We start from the raw sequence: 16,555 nt of genomic DNA on the forward strand, positions 1-16,555 counted from the left end.
AGTCACCTGACTCTCGGAGGTGATCCACCTGCAAGAGTCACCCTGATCCTCGGAGGTGATCCACCTGCAAGAGTCACCCTGATCCTCGGAGGTGATCCACCTGCAAGAGTCACCCTGATCCTCGGAGGTGATCCACCTGCAAGAGTCACCCTGATCCTCGGAGGTGATCCACCTGCAAGAGTCACCCTGATCCTCGGAGGTGATCCACCTGCAAGAGTCACCCTGATCCTCGGAGGTGATCCACCTGCAAGAGTCACCCTGATCCTCGGAGGTGATCCACCTGCAAGAGTCACCCTGATCCTCGGAGGTGATCCACCTGCAAGAGTCACCCTGATCCTCGGAGGTGATCCACCTGCAAGAGTCACCCTGATCCTCGGAGGTGATCCACCTGCAAGAGTCACCCTGATCCTCGGAGGTGATCCACCTGCAAGAGTCACCCTGATCCTCGGAGGTGATCCACCTGCAAGAGTCACCCTGATCCTCGGAGGTGATCCACCTGCAAGAGTCACCCTGATCCTCGGAGGTGATCCACCTGCAAGAGTCACTCTGATCCTCGGAGGTGATCCACCTGCAAGAGTCACCCTGATCCTCGGAGGTGATCCACCTGCAAGAGTCACCCTGATCCTCGGAGGTGATCCATCTGCAAGAGTCACCCTGATCCTCGGAGGTGATCCACCTGCAAGAGTAACTGATCCTCGGAGGTGATCCACCTGCAAAAGTCACCCTGATCCTCGGAGGTGATCCACCTGCAAGAGTCACCCTGATCCTCGGAGGTGATCCACCTGCAAGAGTCACTCTGATCCTCGGAGGTGATCCACCTGCAAGAGTCACCCTGATCCTCGGAGGTGATCCACCTGCAAGAGTCACCCTGATCCTCGGAGGTGATCCACCTGCAAGAGTCACCCTGATCCTCGGAGGTGATCCACCTGCAAGAGTCACCCTGATCCTCGGAGGTGATCCACCTGCAAGAGTCACCCTGATCCTCGGAGGTGATCCACCTGCAAGAGTCACCCTGATCCTCGGAGGTGATCCACCTGCAAGAGTCACCCTGATCCTCGGAGGTGATCCACCTGCAAGAGTCACCCTGATCCTCGGAGGTGATCCACCTGCAAGAGTCACCCTGATCCTCGGAGGTGATCCACCTGCAAGAGTCACCCTGATCCTCGGAGGTGATCCACCTGCAAGAGTCACCCTGATCCTCGGAGGTGATCCACCTGCAAGAGTCACCCTGATCCTCGGAGGTGATCCACCTGCAAGAGTCACCCTGATCCTCGGAGGTGATCCACCTGCAAGAGTCACCCTGATCCTCGGAGGTGATCCACCTGCAAGAGTCACCCTGATCCTCGGAGGTGATCCACCTGCAAGAGTCACTCTGATCCTCGGAGGTGATCCACCTGCAAGAGTCACTCTGATCCTCGGAGGTGATCCACCTGCAAGAGTCACCCTGATCCTCGGAGGTGATCCACCTGCAAGAGTCACCCTGATCCTCGGAGGTGATCCACCTGCAAGAGTCACCCTGATCCTCGGAGGTGATCCACCTGCAAAAGTCACCCTGATCCTCGGAGGTGATCCACCTGCAAGAGTCACTCTGATCCTCGGAGGTGATCCACCTGCAAGAGTCACCCTGATCCTCGGAGGTGATCCACCTGCAAGAGTCACCCTGATCCTCGGAGGTGATCCACCTGCAAGAGTCACCCTGATCCTCGGAGGTGATCCACCTGCAAGAGTCACTCTGATCCTCGGAGGTGATCCACCTGCAAGAGTCACCCTGATCCTCGGAGGTGATCCACCTGCAAAAGTCACCCTGATCCTCGGAGGTGATCCACCTGCAAGAGTCACCCTGATCCTCGGAGGTGATCCACCTGCAAGAGTCACTCTGATCCTCGGAGGTGATCCACCTGCAAGAGTCACCCTGATCCTCGGAGGTGATCCACCTGCAAGAGTCACCCTGATCCTCGGAGGTGATCCACCTGCAAGAGTCACCCTGATCCTCGGAGGTGATCCACCTGCAAGAGTCACCCTGATCCTCGGAGGTGATCCACCTGCAAGAGTCACCCTGATCCTCGGAGGTGATCCACCTGCAAGAGTCACCCTGATCCTCGGAGGTGATCCACCTGCAAGAGTCACCCTGATCCTCGGAGGTGATCCACCTGCAAAAGTCACCCTGATCCTCGGAGGTGATCCACCTGCAAGAGTCACCCTGATCCTCGGAGGTGATCCACCTGCAAGAGTCACCCTGATCCTCGGAGGTGATCCACCTGCAAGAGTCACCCTGATCCTCGGAGGTGATCCACCTGCAAGAGTCACCCTGATCCTCGGAGGTGATCCACCTGCAAGAGTCACCCTGATCCTCGGAGGTGATCCACCTGCAAGAGTCACCCTGATCCTCGGAGGTGATCCACCTGCAAGAGTCACCCTGATCCTCGGAGGTGATCCACCTGCAAGAGTCACCCTGATCCTCGGAGGTGATCCACCTGCAAGAGTCACCCTGATCCTCGGAGGTGATCCACCTGCAAAAGTCACCCTGATCCTCGGAGGTGATCCACCTGCAAGAGTCACCCTGATCCTCGGAGGTGATCCACCTGCAAGAGTCACTCTGATCCTCGGAGGTGATCCACCTGCAAGAGTCACCCTGATCCTCGGAGGTGATCCACCTGCAAGAGTCACCCTGATCCTCGGAGGTGATCCACCTGCAAGAGTCACCCTGATCCTCGGAGGTGATCCACCTGCAAGAGTCACTCTGATCCTCGGAGGTGATCCACCTGCAAGAGTCACTCTGATCCTCGGAGGTGATCCACCTGCAAGAGTCACCCTGATCCTCGGAGGTGATCCACCTGCAAGAGTCACCCTGATCCTCGGAGGTGATCCACCTGCAAAAGTCACCCTGATCCTCGGAGGTGATCCTCCTGCAAAAGTCACCCTGATCCTCGGAGTTGATCCACCTGCAAGAGTCACCCTGATCCTCGGAGGTGATCCACCTGCAAGAGTCACCCTGATCCTCGGAGGTGATCCACCTGCAAGAGTCACCCTGATCCTCGGAGGTGATCCACCTGCAAGAGTCACCCTGATCCTCGGAGGTGATCCACCTGCAAGAGTCACCCTGATCCTCGGAGGTGATCCACCTGCAAGAGTCACCCTGATCCTCGGAGGTGATCCATCTGCAAGAGTCACCCTGATCCTCGGAGGTGATCCACCTGCAAGAGTAACTCTGATCCTCGGAGGTGATCCACCTGCAAAAGTCACCCTGATCCTCGGAGGTGATCCACCTGCAAGAGTCACCCTGATCCTCGGAGGTGATCCACCTGCAAGAGTCACTCTGATCCTCGGAGGTGATCCACCTGCAAGAGTCACTCTGATCCTCGGAGGTGATCCACCTGCAAGAGTCACCCTGATCCTCGGAGGTGATCCACCTGCAAGAGTCACCCTGATCCTCGGAGGTGATCCACCTGCAAGAGTCACTCTGATCCTCGGAGGTGATCCACCTGCAAGAGTCACTCTGATCCTCGGAGGTGATCCACCTGCAAAAGTCACCCTGATCCTCGGAGGTGATCCACCTGCAAGAGTCACTTTGATCCTCGGAGGTGATCCACCTGCAAAAGTCACCCTGATCCTCGGAGGTGATCCACCTGCAAGAGTCACCCTGATCCTCGGAGGTGATCCACCTGCAAGAGTCACTCTGATCCTCGGAGGTGATCCACCTGCAAGAGTCACTCTGATCCTCGGAGGTGATCCACCTGCAAGAGTCACCCTGATCCTCGGAGGTGATCCACCTGCAAGAGTCACCCTGATCCTCGGAGGTGATCCACCTGCAAGAGTCACTCTGATCCTCGGAGGTGATCCACCTGCAAGAGTCACTCTGATCCTCGGAGGTGATCCACCTGCAAGAGTCACCCTGATCCTCGGAGGTGATCCACCTGCAAGAGTCACTCTGATCCTCGGAGGTGATCCACCTGCAAAAGTCACCCTGATCCTCGGAGGTGATCCACCTGCAAGAGTCACCCTGATCCTCGGAGGTGATCCACCTGCAAGAGTCACTCTGATCCTCGGAGGTGATCCACCTGCAAGAGTCACCCTGATCCTCGGAGGTGATCCACCTGCAAGAGTCACCCTGATCCTCGGAGGTGATCCACCTGCAAGAGTCACCCTGATCCTCGGAGGTGATCCACCTGCAAGAGTCACCCTGATCCTCGGAGGTGATCCACCTGCAAGAGTCACCCTGATCCTCGGAGGTGATCCACCTGCAAAAGTCACTCTGATCTTCGGAGATGATCCACCTGCAAGAGTCACCCTGACCCTCGGAGGTGATCCACCTGCAAGAGTCACCCTGATCCTCGGAGGTGATCCACCTGCAAGAGTCACCCTGATCCTCGGAGGTGATCCACCTGCAAGATTCACCCTGATCCTCGGAGGTGATCCACCTGCAAGAGTCACCCTGATCCTCGGAGGTGATCCACCTGCAAGAGTCACTCTGATCCTCGGAGGTGATCCACCTGCAAGAGTCACCCTGATCCTCGGAGGTGATCCACCTGCAAAAGTCACCCTGATCCTCGGAGGTGATCCACCTGCAAGGGTCACTCTGATCCTCGGAGGTGATCCACCTGCAAAAGTCACTCTGATCCTCGGAGGTGATCCACCTGCAAAAGTCACCCTGATCCTTGGAGGTGATCCACCTGCAAGAGTCACCCTGATCCTCGGAGGTGATCCACCTGCAAGAGTCACCCTGATCCTCGGAGGTGATCCACCTGCAGGAGTCACTCTGATCCCCGGAGGTGATCCACCTGCAAGAGTCACCCTGATCCTCGGAGATGATCCACCTGCAAGAGTCACCCTGATCCTCGGAGGTGATCCACCTGCAAGAGTCACCCTGATCCTCGGAGGTGATCCATCAAAAGTCACCTGATCCTCGGAGGTGATCCTCCTGAGTCACCCTGATCCTCGGAGGTGATCCACCTGCAAGAGTCACCCTGATCCTCGGAGTTGATCCACCTGCAAGATTCACCTGATCCTCGGAGGTGAAGCAAGTCACCCTGATCCCCGGAGGTGATCCACCTGCAAGAGTCACCCTGATCCTCGGAGATGATCCACCTGCAAGAGTCACCCTGATCCTCGGAGGTGATCCACCTGCAAGAGTCACCCTGATCCTCGGAGGTGATCCACCTGCAAAAGTCACCCTGATCCTCGGAGGTGATCCACCTGCAAGAGTCACCCTGATCCTCGGAGGTGATCCACCTGCAAGAGTCACTCTGATCCTCGGAGGTGATCCACCTGCAAGAGTCACTCTGATCCTCGGAGGTGATCCACCTGCAAGAGTCACCCTGATCCTCGGAGGTGATCCACCTGCAAGAGTCACCCTGATCCTCGGAGGTGATCCACCTGCAAGAGTCACTCTGATCCTCGGAGGTGATCCACCTGCAAGAGTCACTCTGATCCTCGGAGGTGATCCACCTGCAAGAGTCACCCTGATCCTCGGAGGTGATCCACCTGCAAGAGTCACTCTGATCCTCGGAGGTGATCCACCTGCAAAAGTCACCCTGATCCTCGGAGGTGATCCACCTGCAAGAGTCACCCTGATCCTCGGAGGTGATCCACCTGCAAGAGTCACTCTGATCCTCGGAGGTGATCCACCTGCAAGAGTCACTCTGATCCTCGGAGGTGATCCACCTGCAAGAGTCACCCTGATCCTCGGAGGTGATCCACCTGCAAGAGTCACCCTGATCCTCGGAGGTGATCCACCTGCAAGAGTCACTCTGATCCTCGGAGGTGATCCACCTGCAAGAGTCACTCTGATCCTCGGAGGTGATCCACCTGCAAGAGTCACCCTGATCCTCGGAGGTGATCCACCTGCAAGAGTCACTCTGATCCTCGGAGGTGATCCACCTGCAAAAGTCACCCTGATCCTCGGAGGTGATCCACCTGCAAGAGTCCCTCTGATCCTCGGAGGTGATCCACCTGCAAGAGTCACCCTGGTCCTCGGAGGTGATCCACCTGCAAGAGTCACCCTGATCCTCGGAGGTGATCCACCTGCAAGAGTCACCCTGATCCTCGGAGGTGATCCACCTGCAAGAGTCACTCTGATCCTCGGAGGTGATCCACCTGCAAGAGTCACCCTGATCCTCGGAGGTGATCCACCTGCAAGAGTCACCCTGATCCTCGGAGGTGATCCACCTGCAAGAGTCACCCTGATCCTCGGAGGTGATCCACCTGCAAAAGTCACCCTGATCCTCGGAGGTGATCCACCTGCAAGAGTCACCCTGATCCTCGGAGGTGATCCACCTGCAAAAGTCACCCTGATCCTCGGAGGTGATCCACCTGCAAGAGTCACCCTGATCCTCGGAGGTGATCCACCTGCAAGAGTCACTCTGATCCTCGGAGGTGATCCACCTGCAAGAGTCACTCTGATCCTCGGAGGTGATCCACCTGCAAGAGTCACCCTGATCCTCGGAGGTGATCCACCTGCAAGAGTCACTCTGATCCTCGGAGGTGATCCACCTGCAAGAGTCACTCTGATCCTCGGAGGTGATCCACCTGCAAGAGTCACCCTGATCCTCGGAGGTGATCCACCTGCAAGAGTCACCCTGATCCTCGGAGGTGATCCACCTGCAAGAGTCACTCTGATCCTCGGAGGTGATCCACCTGCAAGAGTCACCCTGATCCTCGGAGGTGATCCACCTGCAAGAGTCACTCTGATCCTCGGAGGTGATCCACCTGCAAGAGTCACCCTGATCCTCGGAGGTGATCCACCTGCAAGAGTCACCCTGATCCTCGGAGGTGATCCACCTGCAAGAGTCACTCTGATCCTCGGAGGTGATCCATCTGCAAGAGTCACCCTGATCCTCGGAGGTGATCCACCTGCAAGAGTCACCCTGATCCTCGGAGGTGATCCACTTGCAATATTCACCCTGATCCTCGGAGGTGATCCACCTGCAAGAGTCACCCTGATCCTCGGAGGTGATCCACCTGCAAGAGTCACTCTGATTCTCGGAGGTGATCCACCTGAAAGAGTCAGTCTGATCCTCGGAGGTGATCCACCTGCAAGAGTCACTCTGATCCTCGGAGGTGATCCACCTGCAAGAGTCACCCTGATCCTCGGAGGTGATCCACCTGCAAGAGTCACCCTGATCCTCGGAGGTGATCCACCTGCAAGAGTCACCCTGATCCTCGGAGGTGATCCACCTGCAAGAGTCACCCTGATCCTCGGAGGTGATCCACCTGCAAGAGTCACTCTGATCCTCGGAGGTGATCCACCTGCAAGAGTCACTCTGATCCTCGGAGGTGATCCACCTAAAGAGTCACCCTGATCCTCGGAGGTGATCCACTTGCAAGAGTCACTCTGATCCTCGGAGGTGATCCACCTGCAAGAGTCACCCTGATCCTCGGAGGTGATCCACCTGCAAGAGTCACTCTGATTCTCGGAGGTGATCCACCTGAAAGAGTCAGTCTGATCCTCGGAGGTGATCCACCTGCAAGAGTCACTCTGATCCTCGGAGGTGATCCACCTGCAAGAGTCACCCTGATCCTCGGAGGTGATCCACCTGCAAGAGTCACCCTGATCCTCGGAGGTGATCCACCTGCAAGAGTCACCCTGATCCTCGGAGGTGATCCACCTGCAAGAGTCACCCTGATCCTCGGAGGTGATCCACCTGCAAGAGTCACCCTGATCCTCGGAGGTGATCCACCTGCAAGAGTCACTCTGATCCTCGGAGGTGATCCACCTGCAAGAGTCACCCTGATCCTCGGAGGTGATCCACCTGCAAGAGTCACTCTGATCCTCGGAGGTGATCCACCTGCAAGAGTCACCCTGATCCTCGGAGGTGATCCACCTGCAAGAGTCACCCTGATCCTCGGAGGTGATCCACCTGCAAGAGTCACTCTGATCCTCGGAGGTGATCCACCTGCAAGAGTCACTCTGATCCTCGGAGGTGATCCACCTGCAAGAGTCACCCTGATCCTCGGAGGTGATCCACCTGCAAGAGTCACCCTGATCCTCGGAGGTGATCCACCTGCAAGAGTCACTCTGATCCTCGGAGGTGATCCACCTGCAAGAGTCACTCTGATCCTCGGAGGTGATCCACCTGCAAGAGTCACCCTGATCCTCGGAGGTGATCCACCTGCAAGAGTCACCCTGATCCTCGGAGGTGATCCACCTGAAAGAGTCACCCTGATCCTCGGAGGTGATCCACCTGCAAGAGTCACCCTGATCCTCGGAGGTGATCCACCTGCAAGAGTCACTCTGATCCTCGGAGGTGATCCACCTGCAAGAGTCACTCTGATCCTCGGAGGTGATCCACCTGCAAGAGTCACCCTGATCCTCGGAGGTGATCCACCTGCAAGAGTCACCCTGATCCTCGGAGGTGATCCACCTGCAAGAGTCACTCTGATCCTCGGAGGTGATCCACCTGCAAGAGTCACTCTGATCCTCGGAGGTGATCCACCTGCAAGAGTCACCCTGATCCTCGGAGGTGATCCACCTGCAAGAGTCACTCTGATCCTCGGAGGTGATCCACCTGCAAAAGTCACCCTGATCCTCGGAGGTGATCCACCTGCAAGAGTCACTCTGATCCTCGTAGGTGATCCACCTGCAAGAGTCACCCTGATCCTCGGAGGTGATCCACCTGCAAGAGTCACCCTGATCCTCGGAGGTGATCCACCTGCAAGAGTCACCCTGATCCTCGGAGGTGATCCACCTGCAAGAGTCACCCTGATCCTCGGAGGTGATCCACCTGCAAGAGTCACTCTGATCCTCGGAGGTGATCCACCTGCAAGAGTCACCCTGATCCTCGGAGGTGATCCACCTGCAAGAGTCACCCTGATCCTCGGAGGTGATCCACCTGCAAAAGTCACCCTGATCCTCGGAGGTGATCCACCTGCAAGAGTCACTCTGATCCTCGGAGGTGATCCACCTGCAAAAGTCACCCTGATCCTCGGAGGTGATCCACCTGCAAGAGTCACCCTGATCCTCGGAGGTGATCCACCTGCAAGAGTCACTCTGATCCTCGGAGGTGATCCACCTGCAAGAGTCACCCTGATCCTCGGAGGTGATCCACCTGCAAGAGTCACCCTGATCCTCGGAGGTGATCCACCTGAAAGAGTCACCCTGATCCTCGAAGGTGATCCACTTGCAAGAGTCACCCTGATCCTCGGAGGTGATCCACCTGCAAGAGTCACCCTGATCCTCGGAGGTGATCCACCTGAACATTCTCAATTCCTGTCAGTTTGGATTTAGATCGAAAAAAGTACTAATGATTTAATTATATAGGAACTAATATATTCTGCACGAGAGGAATGAATTTTCCCTGGGAATTTTCATAGAATTACGAAAAGCTTTTGATACAGATGACCATGACCTTTTGTACCTAAAACTTAAAATATTACGGGGTCAGAGGACACACTTGAGTACCTAAAATCTGATCTTAACAATAGAACTCAGTATGTATACACAAATGTAGGCAGTTCCACCACATAACCTGTTCTTGTTGGGGTCCCACAGGGCAGTCTCTTCGGCCCGCTTCTCTTTCTCATTTACATCAATGATTTACCAAATGTAAAGTAAAAGGACGCAAGTGCAACTAATGTGATATTTTTATTGTGGCGACGTTTCGCTCTCCAGGTGCAAAGCTTCTGGAGAGCGAAACGTTGCCACAATAAAAATGTCACATTAGTTGCACTAGCGTCCTTTTACTTTACATATTATCGGTAATTCTACCAACATCATTATGACCTACCAAATGTATCTAATCTTCTTAAACCCATTGTATTTGCAGATGACACAATTGATGTCTTTTCTCACCCAAACTCAACCATACTAACAGACACAGTAAATGCTGAGCTGCTAAAAATATCTATTTGCATGACAACCAACAAACTTACTCTCGTTGATAAATTAGACACAGGTGCTAACGCGACGGGCTGGAGTTTTGAGACTCTATGGCCGCGGGTTCAATCCCGGCCGGGGGTATGGTTTTTTTAGTGCTTTCATCAGTACATAAGAACATAAGAAAGAAGGAAGACTGCAACAGGCCTACTGACCCATGCGGCGCAGGTCCAGGTCCCCCCCCCCCCCCCGGATTAGCCCAAAGACCCACCCAGTCTGATCATCTCCGCTCAAGGATGGAGCACGGCACCAGACCCAGCAGCACAGCTAGTCAGGTTCAACTCACACCCACCCACACCCACTCATGTATTTATCTAACCTAGTTTTAAAACTACACAACGTTTTAGCCTGAATAACTGTACTCGGGAGTTTGTTCCACTCATCCACAACTCTATTACCAAACCAGTGCTTTCCTATATCCTTCCTGAATCTGAATTTTTCCAACTTGAAACCATTGCTGCGAGTCCTGTCTTGGCTGGAAATTTTCAGCACGCTATTTACATCCCCTTTATTTATTCCTGCTTTCCATTTATACACCTCGATCATATCCCCCCTAATTCTACGCCTTTCGAGAGAGTGCAGATTCAGGGCCTCAGTCTATCCTCATAGGGAAGATTTCTGATACATGGGATCATCTTCGTCATCCTCCTCTGTACGTTTTCCAGAGCATTTATATCCATTCCGTAATACGGTGACCAGAACTGAGCAGCATAGTCTAAATGAGGACTAACCAAGGATATATAGAGTTGAAGAACAACCTGAGGACTTCTATTATTTATACTTCTAGATATGAAGCCAAGAATTCTGTTAGCTTTATTGCGAACACTAATGCACTGTTGTCTTGGTTTTAAATTACTGCTAACCAGAACTCCTAAATCCTTTTTGCAATCAGTAGTATTAAGATCTACATTATTTAGTTTATATGTGGCATGGTTATTTACCTGTCCAACATTTAGAACTTTGCATTTGTCAATATTAAATTGCATCTGCCACTTCTCCGACCATTGCATGTCTATTCAAATCATCCTGGAGTGCTCTAGTGTCCTCATTAGAATGAATTGGACGGCCTATTTTGGTGTCATCAGCAAATTTGCTTATGTCGCTATTTATTCCCTCATCTATGTCGTTTATGTAAATTGTGAACAACAACGGGCCCAACACCGCTTGTGACGTGCCCCCATTCTGATTTCTCCCCATTTTTGCAATCTCTCTGCTGTCTATTTGTCAGCCATACCTCTACCCAGGAAAAAATTTCTCCTCCTATTCCGTGTGCCTTAAGTTTCCTCAATAGCCTCTGGTGTTGAACTCTATCGAAAGCCTTACTGAAGTCCGTATACAAAATATCATATTCATTACCATGATCTACCTCCTCAAACACCTTAGTGAAAAAAGTTAGTAAATTCGTAAGACAGGAACGCCCCTTTGTAAAACCGTGTTGAAATTCATTAATCAATCTGTGCCTGTCAAGATGGCTACGAATTGCTTCGGCAATTACCGATTCCATAAATTTTCCCACTATGGAGGTAAGGCTTATTGATCTATAGTTCGAAGCCAAGGACCTGTCACCTGCCTTGTAAATAGGTATTACATTTGCCATTTTCCACTTATCAGGCACTATGCCAGTTTGTAGTGATATGTTAAAAAGATTAGCCAAAGGTATGCTAAGTTCCTCTTTACATTCCTTTAACACCCTTGCAAACAGTTCATCAGGGCCTGGGGATTTGTTAGGTTTTAGTTTCTCTATTTGTCTGAGGACCATGTCACTAGTTACCACAATCGTACATAGTTTATTATCATCCTGTTCTACATAATCTATTATTTCAGGAATATCACTAGTATTTTCCTGGGTGAAAGCTGAGAGTAAGTAGGTATTTAGAATTTCACACATATCCTTATCACTGTCAGTGATCTGACCAGAGTTACTCTTAAGTGGGCCAATCTTGTCCCTAATCTTACTTCTGTATACCTGAAAGAATCCTTTAGGGTTAATCTTTGAATCCCTTGCGACCTTAGCCTCATAATCCCTTTTTGCTTTTCTTATTCCTTTCTTTATTTCTCTCTTTAATTGAGTATATTGATTTCTTAACTGCCCATCCCCTCTTTTGATACGCCTATATATGCCTCTCTTTTGACCAATGAGATGTTTTAATCTATTGTTCATCCATTTGTGATCATTTTTGTTAGATCTAATTTCCCTACTCGGAACAAAAGTTGTCTGGGCAGCTAGAACTATGCTCTGAAAAACGTCATATTGGCAACCAAGATCACCTACCTGACCCATAGTCAGGACATCCCAATTTAGCCCACCAAGGTAATTTTTCAGTCCCATGAAGTCGGCCAAGCGAAAATCTGGGACAGAGATTTGATTGCAGTTATCTGGGTAATTCCATGATATATTAAAACTAAGTGATTTGTGATCACTTTCCCCAAGCTCATCATTAACCTCAAGATTATTAATTAGTGAATCTTTGTTGGCAAGAACCAAGTCAAGCAGATTGTTTCCTCTAGTTGGTTCTGTCACAACCTGTTCTAAAAAGCAATCCTGAACCGTATCAAGAAAGTCACTAGACTCAAGATTTCCTGTCATATTGTTCCAATCAATTTGTCTAAACTTAAAATCTCCCATTATAACAACATTTTCATATGAATTTCTTTAACAGCTTACTGCCCTCCCTATCAAGGTTTGGGGGCCTATAAATCACACCCAAAATTAATTTGTCATGTCCCTCGAGAAACTGTAGCCAAACAGTTTCTGTGTTCGATGTCTCTAATCTTATATCATGTCTAAGACAACAATTTAAATTTTCTCTGACATACATCGCCACCCCACCACCCTTCCTGTTGACCCTGTCAGTGTGGAATAGTTTATAACAATGTATGTTGCATTCAGAAGGCATTTCTCTATCTTTCAGGTTGAACCAGGTCTCTGTTATACCAATAATATCTATATTACCTACACTTGCAAGTAATCTTAGCTCATCTATCTTATTTCTTAGACTCCTACTATTTGTATAGCAAACTTTAAGGGAGCTAGTCACTCGTTGCCCTCTACTATCCCTCTTTGTTTGTTGATCAATTGATTTGCCATTACTAGCAACTTTATTTTGAATATTGTCTTTTAAACATATCCCTGAGGTATCCCGGTAATAACTGCAGCCTAATTGTTTTCCACAAACACCCATACCTCTATAATCTATCAGTTTAAATTCCTAGACAAGTCATCAATTACCCTCTCAATTGAATTGGCTAATGCAACCACTCCATCCCCAGAGAGATGAACCCCATCCCTTGCATACACATCACGTTTGTCAAAGAATAGAACCCAGTTATCAATGAATGGGATTGCAAGTTCCTTGCAGTACCTGTCTAGCCAGCAATTTATAACAATTGCCCTAGACATCCATTCATTGCCCACTCCCTTTCTAGGCAAGATGCTACATATGACTGGGATCCCTCCCTTAGACCTAACTACTTCTGTGGCTGACCTGTACTTATCCAGCAGCTCCTCTCTCCTGCCCTTCCCAATGTCATTACCCCCAGCACCAATACAGGTAATGGGCTTGATCCCATTACCTACCATAATATTATCCAACCTGCTGACTATGTCACCAACACCAGCTCCAGGAAGACACACTCTGTCTGACCTTTCTGTCTCTGTTACACATACACAGGAGAACGGGGAAGAACAGTAGTAGTTTGAGGTAATCAGTCCCTCAGCCTTGTGTCAATGTGGTCAGTCCATCAATCTTGAAAAGAATACAGCATATGTGTGAAGTAGCAGCTTACATACAGTATTATTATTATAACAAAAAAAAAAACGATAAGCCACAAGGGCGATACAGCGCTGCAGGGTAGGGAAGGAAGCGAGGGTATTGGGCGGTAGAAGGGGGGAGGGATGATCAGTAGGTTACAGAAAACAGCGGGGCAGGGGATAGTGCAGGGGTAGAGGGTAGCAAGAGATTGAGGTAGAAAGGGCTGAAGGTATCATCAGAGTTTGTGAAGTAAGCCAGTTGTTGTCAAAAAAGTCAATGAGAGAGTCCGGATGAAAGGTGGGCCCATCAGCGAGAAGGGAAGGTAAAGAGAGTAGCAGAGCAAAGACGATGTTGGAGGTATATTCTGCGTGCTCGTTGATAAAGTTTGCAGTCTAATAGAATGTGGCTAACCGATAATGGAACCTGACAATTCTCACAGAGAGGAGCAGGGTGCCTCTCCATGAGATAGCCATGAGTAAGACAAATATGGCCAATGTGAAGACGGGAGAGAGTAGTCTCCCAACCTCGACAGTGACAAGAACACAGCCAGTAACCTATACTCGGTTTAATAGATTGAAGTTTGTTACCGAGCAGAGTAGACCAACGTTGTTGCCAACGGGTGTGAAGGTGGGTAGCTATTGCAGCAAAATAGTCCGTAAATGGAACACCTCTATATGAAACTGGTAGGTCATGTACTGCTGACCGCACAGCAGTGTCTGCCTGTTCATTGCCCTGTACGTCAACATGACCAGGGACCCAACAAAAAACAATATCTTTATGCTTGGTAAAGATGCAGCACAGCCAAAGTTGGATACGGAGGACTAAAGGGTGAGGGGTATCAAATTTCTGTATAGCCTGTAAAGCACTAAGGGAGTCTGAGACAACCACAAATGATGACACAGGCATAGATCCAATATTGATAAGTGCTGCAAGAATGGCATACAATTCAGCAGTAAAGATACTAGCCGAAGATAGTAAATGCCCTTGTACGACACTGTCCGGAAACACTGCTTCGAATCCTATGCTGTCAGAAGACTTAGAGCCATCTGTGTACACTGCAATGGCATGAGAATGAGAGTGGAAGTGGTCAAGAAAAAGAGAGTGGGAAGCTACTGTAGACAGTTGGGCTTTCGAGCAAGGGAGTGAGAAAGAACAGACTCGAACAGCTGGAACTTCTCAGGGGGGTAGGGAAAAGTGAGATGCTACATGAACATAGAAAGGTGGAAATGGAAGAGAAGACAAGAGCAAATATAGGCGAAGAGAGAAGGGACGGAGCAAACAGGGGCGGCAAACAAATAATGTCTACTAATATTGGTGACCATTCTATAAATGGAAGGATTGCGGAGATCATGGGAGCGTACATAGTAGTGAAGGCTATGGGCATCACGGCGATCGGATAAGGATGGAACGTTCGCTTCTGCATAGAGGCTCTCAACAGGGTAAGAGCGAAAAGCACCAAGGCATAAATGTAATCCTCGGTGATGAATTGGGTTGAGGCTAGAGAGAGTAGCAGCAGAGGCAGCTGAATAGATCTGGTCACCATAGTCAAGTTTCGATAAAGTGAAGGTGGAATGTAGGCGAAGGAGAGTTCGACGATCAGCTCTCCGAGAAAGATGAGCAAGGGTTTTAAGAAGGTTCAGCCGGCTGTGACAAGTTGTCTTCAGAGAGGTAATGTGAGGTTTCCAGGATAACCTACGGTCAAAGAGGAGGCCTAGAAACCTGACTGTATCACGTTCAGGGATACGGGTGCCATAGAGGTATAAAGGGTGATCGGAGACGACAGAGCATCTAGTGAAAGTAATTTGGTGGGTTTTGGTTCTGGAAAATTTAAACCCATGTGTGGTGGTCCAATTGGAAACACGGTCGACCGCATGCTGGAGAGAAACTGTAATGAGGTGACAGTCAGCGCCTGCACAGGCAATAGCGAAGTCATTAACATAGAGTGATGACCAAATATTTGATGGAAGACTAGAGGCCAAATCATTTATAGCGAGATGAAAAAGTGTTGTGCTCAGAACACATCCCTGGGGGACACCTTCAGCTTGGATAAAGTCTGGGGAGAGCATATTATTAACCCGAACACGGAAATGTCTGTCAGTTAAAAAGTTCGTAAGGAAGGATGGTAGATTGCCTCGGAGGCATAAGGAGTGAGCTTGGGCCAAAATATTATACCTCCAAGTTGTGTCATATGCCTTCTCAAGGTCAAAAAATATGGCAATAGCTGAGTGGTTATTCGCAAATGCATTACGAACATACGTATCCAAGCGTGGTAAGGGGTCTATGGTAGAACGGCCCTTACGAAAGCCATGTTAACGAGTGGAGAGACTGTTGTGTGTCTCTAAATACCACACTGAATGTCTACTTACGAGGCATTCCATCACTTTTCAAACTGCACTGGTAAGAACAATGGGATGATAGTAGGAGGCTTCATGTCCTGTAGTACCCGGTTTGCGGAAAGGGAGAACAATGGCAGATTTCCACGGCTGTGGAAGAACTCTTTGTGACCAAATAAGATTGAAAAGGCGTAATAGAACTGCAAGTGCTGACTGATGCAAATGTTGTAGCATCCGAATATGAATGTCGTCGGGCCCAGCTGCCGATGATCGGCAAGCTGAGTGTTGCCTCCAGTTCTTGAAGTGTAAAAGGCACATTATACTGTTCTTCTCTGAGAGAAGAAAAGTCCAAGGGTGCTAACTCTCTGGCAGACTTTGAGGAAAGAAACGAGGGGTATAGATGGAACCCCTGAGACATACAGACCAGATGGCTGCCAATTTCATTGGCAACATCTAGTGGGTTTGCTATATCAACACCGGCAACCTGCAGAACAGGACCCGGGTCAGGAGAAAATTTACCACTCAGTTTTCGTACTTTTTTCCAGACTGCACTCATAGAGGAAGCAGAGGTGATGGTGGAGACATAATCTCGCCAGCAA

The sequence above is a fragment of the Cherax quadricarinatus genome, chromosome 89, assembly GCF_038502225.1.
Source record: "Cherax quadricarinatus isolate ZL_2023a chromosome 89, ASM3850222v1, whole genome shotgun sequence".
In the NCBI taxonomy this organism is placed as follows: domain Eukaryota; kingdom Metazoa; phylum Arthropoda; class Malacostraca; order Decapoda; family Parastacidae; genus Cherax; species Cherax quadricarinatus.